The following is an 8400-nucleotide window of genomic DNA, read 5'->3' as shown; positions in this document are numbered from 1 at the left end:
AGGACCGCCCCAACCGGATGGCAGTGAGGAGGGGAGGTCCCCAAGGCCAGAGGCCTGGGTAACTTCCCACTCCGGGGAAGGTGAAAAAAAAAAGCAGAAATGGTCTTGGCCAAGCAGAGCTGGAAATGCTGCTCCAGAATAGAAATAACCAGCTTGGCAAAACCAGGAGATGGGCTGAGTCATAGACCCCAGGGGGACAGCGTGCGGCTGGGGCCTGTGCCCTGTTATCCATCTCCCCATCAGACCCGGGGCCCCAGCTCTTTACGACAGGACCAGAACGCCAAGCCCTACTTACAACTTCTGTAGCTCCCGTTGACCGCAGAACAGGGCCCCAGAGCCCTTCACCCCTCAGTCTCAGGGCCCCAGCCTCTCTGAACCCCTATAGCTTCCAAGTAACTCTCCCTTCTAGTTCCCCAAACAGGCAAGTCGATTTCCTTCTATGTGCCAGGCCCTGTGTACAATGTTTATCACGTAGTAGTTCATTCAGGAACATGGGGGTGAGCGTACTTTTAAAAAAATAACACACATGGGCCTCCCTGATGGCGCGGGCAGTTGAGTGCAGCTCTGTGAAGCTGTCCGCAGCCTCTGCAGGGCCAGTTCGATCCCCACCAGTCACAGAGCAACCCACATGGTGCAGCAGACCTCTCCTGTCCCGCCCGCCGCTTCCCTCAGCAGTGTGTTTCAGTCTGTTCCCTACTACATCTCTGGTGAATCCTCTCACCCCCCCTCACCTCTGACCCCGTACCCTAGTTCTTGTGTGCATAAATAAATCTTTTTTTTTTTATTGTGGGTCTACTGGTAATGAATTCTTTCAGATTTTGTGCATGTGTGTGTGTGTGTGTGTTCAGAAAGTACCTTAGTTATACCTTTTTTTTTTTTTTTTAGTTTCACCATTTTTGAAGGATAGTTTTGCTAGCTATACCTTACTGGTTATAATTTCTTTTTTTTTTTTTAAGATTTATTCATTTATACAAGAGCTGGGGCACAGGTCAGAGGTGCCGGAGGGCGAGAGAATTCACCAGAGACAGAGCAGGGAGCAGAACAGGCAGACTGACTGAAGACACTGCTGAGGGGAGCCTCGGGCGAGACAGGAGAGGTCTGCCGCGCCATGTGGGTTTCTCCCTGGCCGGCCGGGATCGAACTCAAACTGCAGAGGCTGGGGACAGCTTCACAGCGCGGCACTCCACCTCCTGCACCACCTGGGAGGCCCAATAAATAAATCTTTAAAAAAAAAAAAGAGGGCTTCCCCGGTGGTGCAGCGGTTGAGCGCTGGGCTGCGAGGCTGCCGGCAGCCTCTGCAGCGCCAGTTCGATCCCTGGCCACCGGCGAGGGTCCCACATGGCACGCAGACCTCTCCTGCTGTGCCCACTTCCCCCCCCTCAGCAGTGTACTTTGTCAGTCTGCCTGTTCTGCTCCCTGCTCTGGCTCTGGTGAATTCTCTCACCCTTCGGGCTTCTGACTGTACCCAGTGCTTGTATAAATAAATAAATAAATCTTTTAAAAAAAATAAGATTCCACAGATAAAGGGCTCATCCCCCAAGACTGCCCTCCGCGTCAGGTCCTCACCTGGACTCCTGACCAGCTGGGTACAAATCAGAGATTTCCTTCCATGCCTCTCCTTCAGGTTGGATTAATTTGCAAACAGAAATGAGGAAACCCGTTTGGATGCGAGGTCACTGGTTTTCACAAAGGCTATAACCTGGGACCGGCCAGATGGAAGAGCGCATGGGGCAGGGGTGGGGAAAGGGCGCAGGGCTTCCGTGCCCTCTGCAGGCACACCGTTCCCCCCGAATCGCCACACACCCACCAACCCGCAAGCTCTCTTAAGTCCCTGTCTCTGGGTTTTCATGATGGCTTCATCACATTGGTATGATTGATTAACTAATTGGCCATTAGCCATGAACCCAGCCTCCAGCTCCTCTCCCCTCCCCGGAGGTTTGAGGTGGGTCTGGAACTTTCAAGCCTCTAATCAGATGGCAGGCTCCCCTGGCCACCAGCCCCCACCCTTAGGTGCTTTCCTCATTGACATAAAAGAGATGCCTTTATCACTCTCAGCACAGGAAATCCCAAGGCGTTGAGGAGCTATGAGCCAGGAGCTGTGAAAGAAGAAAAAAATTTATAAGATATGGGGGCCTCCCCGGTGACGCAGCGGTTGAGCGCTGGGTTGCGGGGCTGCCTGCTGCCTCTGCAGCGCCGGTTCGATCCCCGGCTGCTCCCCAACCCGGGAGGAGGGTCCCGCATGGCGCACAGACCTCTCCTGCCGGCTCTGGTGAATTCTCTCACCCTCCCATGCTACTGACTGTACCCAGTGCTTGTATAAATAAATAAATAAAATAAATAAATAATTTATAAGATACATAGTTCGGTCATCTGTATGACCACATTTATATAGTTCCTATAAATCACTATGTCACAGATGTTATGGGTTTGTTTTTTTTTTTTTTTTTTTTGATGTTCTTGAGGATGTTGTATAAGAGGGATTATACCTTATGCAGCCCTTGAGACCGGCTTCTCTCACTTAACATTTGGTTTCCATCTCTGCAGCAGGGAGCCCATCCTTTTCAGCTGCTGAATACTTTTCCATTGTGTAGACAGGTCATCTTCTATCCCCTTACCTATAGGTTGTTTCCAGTTGGAGTGATCATGAATAGTGCTGCTATAACGTAGATGTTCAGGTTTGACATGAACAGCGTTGTTCATTTCTTTGTTTTTTTTTAAAGATTTTTTTTTATTCATACAAGCACTGGGTACAGTCAGAAGCGCGGGAGGGTGAGAGAATTCACCAGAGCCAGAGCGGGGAGCAGAGCAGGCAGAAGGACCGAAGTACACTGCTGAGGGGAGCAGCGGGCGGCAGGAGAGGTCTGCGCGCCATGTGTGTTGCTCCCTGGCCGGGAATCAAACTCGTGCTGCAGTGGCTGCGGATAGCTTCATACATTGCATCTTAACCCCTTGCGCCACCAGGGAGGCCCTTTTCATGGATTTAATCTGAAATCCCCTGATCAAATAATGATGTTAGATATCTTTCCAAGTGTTTTAAGTGCCATCCGTGTATCTTCTTTGGTGAACTGTCTATTCAAATATCTTGCCATTTCTTTAAGTGGGTTCTTATTACAGTCATGCACTGCATAACAACATTTTCATCAACGATGGACCTACTACACAATGATTGTCCCAATAGATTCTACCCGTACAGTCTCGATGGTAGATTATACCATCTAGATTTGTGCAATTACTATTCGTGATGTTCACACATTAATGAAATCATCTACTGACACACCTCTCAAAATGTATCCCTGTTTTAAGAGACACATGACCACATTATATGTTAATAATTCTTTATATATTCTGGATACAAGCTCTTTTTTAGATACGTGGTTTACAAATATTTTCTCTGACTGTGCTTTGATTTTTAAAAAAATTATAAATGGTACTGTTTTTTAAATTTTAGTTTCAGATTGATTACTACTGTATGGAAACATGTTTGATTTTTATACACTGATCTTGTATTTTGCAACCTTGCTAAATTTACTTATTTCCAAGTACTGTTTTTGGAGATTCCTTAGGATTTTCTATGTGGTATATACCCAAACAAAAGACTAGAGAGCAAAGATTCAAAGTGGAACTTGCACACCCGTGTTCACAGCAGCAATATTCACAATTGACAAAGAGTGGAAACAACCTAGGTGTCCACACTCAGCAAGCAGGGTCAACTAATGAGCTGGGGAAGGCTGTTCGTCTTGAAATTCACTTACTTTTGTAACAAGAGGTCTTGGGGTTTCATTGTGCACCAGCCAAGCTAGACAGCTTCAGATGGTGCCCAGTTACCCCGCAAGTGCTCATGGGCCCTAATATATACACACACACATACACACACACACATATACACACACATATATATATACACTGGTCTTGTTATTTATACACTGCTCTTGTATTTTGCAACCTTGCTAAATTTACTTATTTTTATATATACATGTATATTAAAGATTTATTTATTTATGCACACTGGGGTGCAGGCCAGAGGTGTGGGGGTTGGGGGTGAGAAGATTCACCAGAGACAGAGTGGGGAGCAGAACAGGAAGATCTACTGAAATACACAGCTGAGGGGAGCAGCCAGCGAGACAGGAGAGGTCTGCTGTGCCATGTGGGTTGCTCCCTGGCTTGCTGCAGTGGCTGCAGATAGCTTCACAGCGCTGAGATTTAACTCCTTGCGCCCCCAAGGAGATCCCCAGGTCTCCCTTCTAAAGCAAAGATGAGCGGAGGCCCACGCCCAGGGATGTGCCTTAAAGCCTTAAAGGCAGGAAGGTCGGAGAACAGCAACTAGCGACACCTGCTGGAACTGGGTGGCATGACAGCATGTGCGCCCGCGATGCCTGCCTGGCTTCCTCCAGGCACCCCACTCCCTCGGGACGCCCATCCCCACCTCTGCTTCTGCCGGGGGCCCACTGCCATTCTCAGCGCCTGGACTGTGCAGTCGCATCCATCCTGGTCCTGGCTTCTGCCACAGCATCTACGCCATCCTTGCTCCTCTAGACCAGCGCGCTCACCGGCACCCAGGACCCTGCTTGTCCGCCCGGCAGTGGCCACCAAAGGTGTCTGTGCACCTGAGTCAGGTCCTGCTAGCTCCTCTGCCCACAGCCCCTAGGGCTACCAGCCCCTGGGGCACAAGCCTAAGTCTTCCCAGGACTCACACAGCCCAGCACGATCTACTTGCCCTTCCTCCCACTCCGTCTGTCTGCTCCAGCCATGAGCCTCTGGCTGTTCCTCCTCTGCATCAGGCACGGCCTCCACAGGACTGTGCCCTCTACCTGGGAAACCCTGCCTTTGGGCCACAGGATGCCCCCTCGCCCTCTGGTCTCCCAGGATCCCATTTGTGTGTCACTGCTCAGAAAGGACTTTCCTGAACAGCCTGTTTGAAAAGGCCACTCTCACGCCCCATCCTGCTTCCGTGTTCTCTTTTCTTGGGAGGCTGCACGGTGGTCTACAGTAGCACCTGCCTCACCCCGTGCCAAGGCACATGCCACTGATGGGAGTAAATAAAACTGGAAGAGAATGGGGAGAAACTGGGACCCTGCGCACTGCTGGGATCGTGAAAAGGAACAATCGCTGCGGAAACAGGACGGTGTCTCCTCAAAAAATGAGATAAGAGGCGGCAATTCCACCCTGGGTATCGACCCAAGAGAACTGAGAGCAGGGTCTTAGAGACAGGCCCGTCACAGGAGCGTGACTCACAGTAGCTCTACGCTGGGCGCAACGTCTCCAGCCCCAGGCGAATGGATACACCAAGGGATCCATCCACACAGCGGAGCATCTTTCAGCCTTAAAAAGGCCATTCAGACCCAGCTGCAAGGTGGGTGGGCCCTGGGACACGATACTCAGGAGAATCAGCAGACCCAAGGACACTGCTGCGGGACTCCGTTCACGGGAGGGCCCCGGGAGTCAAAACCCCACTGGAGGAGTCACAGCAGGACAGTGGGTGCCAGGGGGCTGGGGTGGGGGCGGGGAGTTTGTGGTCAATGTTAACAGTTATCAGGAAAGATGAGAAAGTTCTGGAGCTGGAGGGTAGCGAGGGGTGGGGGGGAACGTGGCGGCTGCACAACAGTGTGTGTGCTAATGCCCCTGAGCTGTGCACTTGAAACAGCAACTTTTATGCTCTTGCAGAATTAACTCTTAAAAAAAGAAGTGCGGTCAAAGGGAGATGGCAGACATGGCTGGTCCCACATTGCTACACAAAGTGGGGGGGGGGCGGTGGAGGGGAACGGCTTCCCAAGTGTCTCCCTTTCCCCCAATCCAGGGATTAACCAGCATGTTGAGCCCAGAACCCGAGCTCCTCCCCCATCTCAGCCCTCGGCCCCTACGAATGAGGTGCTTCTCCCACAGGATAGCCCAGCTGGGATGAACTTGAACTCAAGGGTGAAATAAAAGGACCACAGAGCAGGGGCCCTGGTGCTGTGGCCCCACCTGAGGTGGTCACCCCAGAAAGCCACGGCATCGCTCCCTCGAGCTCAGACCACAGCTTGAAGGTGCCAGGGGTCGCTAACAGTACAGGGTCCAGGTGACACTTTCAGGTCCCTTTCCATGCACCCCCCGCCCCCCCAACGGAGCCAGCACAGGAAACAAGCCAGAGGGGCCAGGGCATTTAGGAACAAAATTTATTCCAATTTAAAACAATTCATTTCAGAAGATATTAAAAGTCGGTTTTCATCAACTCTCTGGATTAAGGGGTCAGGGCCCCGACACGCCGAGCAGTCTGCGCTCCCACCCACCTGCACTCACAGTACATGCATTTCCCATGACAAAAAGTTAAAAACGTCATTTTTATATAATATTTTTTAAATAGCTGTTTAAATCGTCTGAAATCAGGACTGTGTAATAATATACAAGAATACCCGGACAACGTCCCCCGCTGCCGGCACGCTCCCTGCACCGCCACTAGGGGGCATTGGCACTAGGACGTCTCTGGGGAGACGGGGCTCCCCACGCAGGACTCGGATTCTGCTGAGGGCTGGCACAGTGGAGCGATGGGAGGTGGCACTCCATTCGAGAAAGCATCCGCGGAGATGAAGGTCATCCAGGCGAAAGCCAACCTCCTGTGCGGGGAGGCACAGGCCCCGGAACTCCCACACAGCCGGCATCGCACAAAACTGGTCTGGATCCTCCTGGAGAGTGGGTCCCAGCTGCGCGGGGTTCCAGAAGGGCCAGGCTTCAGCTCTGGAATGCTTGGCACTGCCCTCTCTGGGAAGTAAATACTGTGGGTCCCCTCAGGAGCTCACGCCACCTCCACCTCCAGAGCCCAAGTCCAGTCCTCTAGAGTGACTGGGGCCTAGCCATGGAGAGGGCCCCGAGGCCCCGGGGAGGGCCCCCCACCAGGAGCACCCCCGCCCCAGGGAGGGTGCACATCAGGTTCCGCACACGCAGCACTTGGCACAGAGGGGCTCCTGGGAGAGCCGCCAACCGGCGAGGGTGCTGGGCCCCCGGCCGGGCCTGATCAGGAATGTAGTGGCCCCTCGTCCAGAGTAGCCCGCCAGGCCGTCTCCTTAGGGAACCAGCAGGCCCACCCCGCCCACCAGGAAAGCCCCAGGGAGGCCGCAGAGGAAGTGGGGGGCCCAGGCACACACTGGCCATTTGGGTAGATTTTTCCATTGTTCTTTTACACTTGTCGACAGACCCAGGAGCAGCAGCCATTCGGACAGCTCCTGCGGCGGGTCCCGAGGGAGGGGGCTGGGGCCAAGGCATCGCTGGCAGTCCATTCTCGTTACTTGTGCAAAAAACAAAACCCACAAGTCACAACACGAACACTGTAGTGTCATTCATACTGTACTGTTGTCTGTAGAGTCACACTGTGGTGTTGGAAAGCCCCCCACCCTCCCCAGCTCCCCGTTTCCACCCTCAGAGAACCTCTGGGAGAGGACGGCTGGGCCAGGGGCCCCCGGGCTCCGGCTCAGTGCGTGGCCATGGCCGTGGCCAGACCCAGAGGCTGCCTGGCGAGGACCTCGCTGCCCCGAGACGCTGGGAGCGCGCAGGCTGCCCACTCCTTCGGGGCAGCAGCTCGTGGCGGTGGCTCAGGAGAGGCGGAGCCAGCGCCGCGCAGAGCCCCGTGGGAGCTAGGTGCTGAGCCACCAGCACCTCCCCCGGCCTCTCTCCGCCTCTCGGGGACAGACCTGAGAATATTCTGAAAAAGTCCCCATGCGCCCTCACTGTCAGAGCAAGTGGCTCCCGGTCCAAGCGGGCCTCTGTCCTTGGGATCACATGGGGGGACCATCCCTCCAGCCGCCATCCTGGCCTCCCCGCTGGGTACTCTCTGATCTGGGCGGGTGGGCACATGGCCCTCGGCTGTGCCTGGATGGCAGCCTTTGGGTGGGAGGTGTTGGGGATAAGACCTTGGGAGCCCCAGAACACTCAGGGGTGGCTAGACTGGTTTAGAGACAGCCCAGAGAAGCCCGAGCCCCAAGGGCTCCCATGAGATCTAGAACAGACCCTCCCACCCAGGCTGGAGACAGGGATTTGGCCTCTGGGCACCAGGGATACTTTGTTTCTTGTTTTTTTTTTTTCCAAAAAAAAAAAAAAAAAAAAATTAAAAACAAACAAAAAAAAAAAGGTTAGGCACTTCCAGGGCGGGCAACAGGGGGCGCCACCCACCCCCACATCTTGGAGTCCAGTGAGCAAAAACAGAGGGCAAGGCGTGAGGATATCAATAATTTAAAAAAAAGGGGGGGAGAAAAAGTCACAACTCCACCTCCCCACGCCTCCGCGACGAGGAGGGGCAGCGATCTGTGTGTCCGGGCGGCGACGCGGGCAGGGAGGCCTGGGACCAGCGCGGGCAGGCGGCGTGGGGCGCGGTGTCTGCTCTCCCCTTGTTTCTTTTTCCTTTTTTTTTCCTTTTTTTTTTTTGTAGAAAAA

The sequence above is a fragment of the Talpa europaea genome, assembly GCF_964194135.1.
Source record: "Talpa europaea genome assembly, chromosome: 12".
NCBI lineage: Eukaryota > Metazoa > Chordata > Mammalia > Eulipotyphla > Talpidae > Talpa > Talpa europaea.
The sequence above is the reverse complement of the archived record's forward strand: the minus strand, read 5'-3'. Positions refer to the sequence as shown.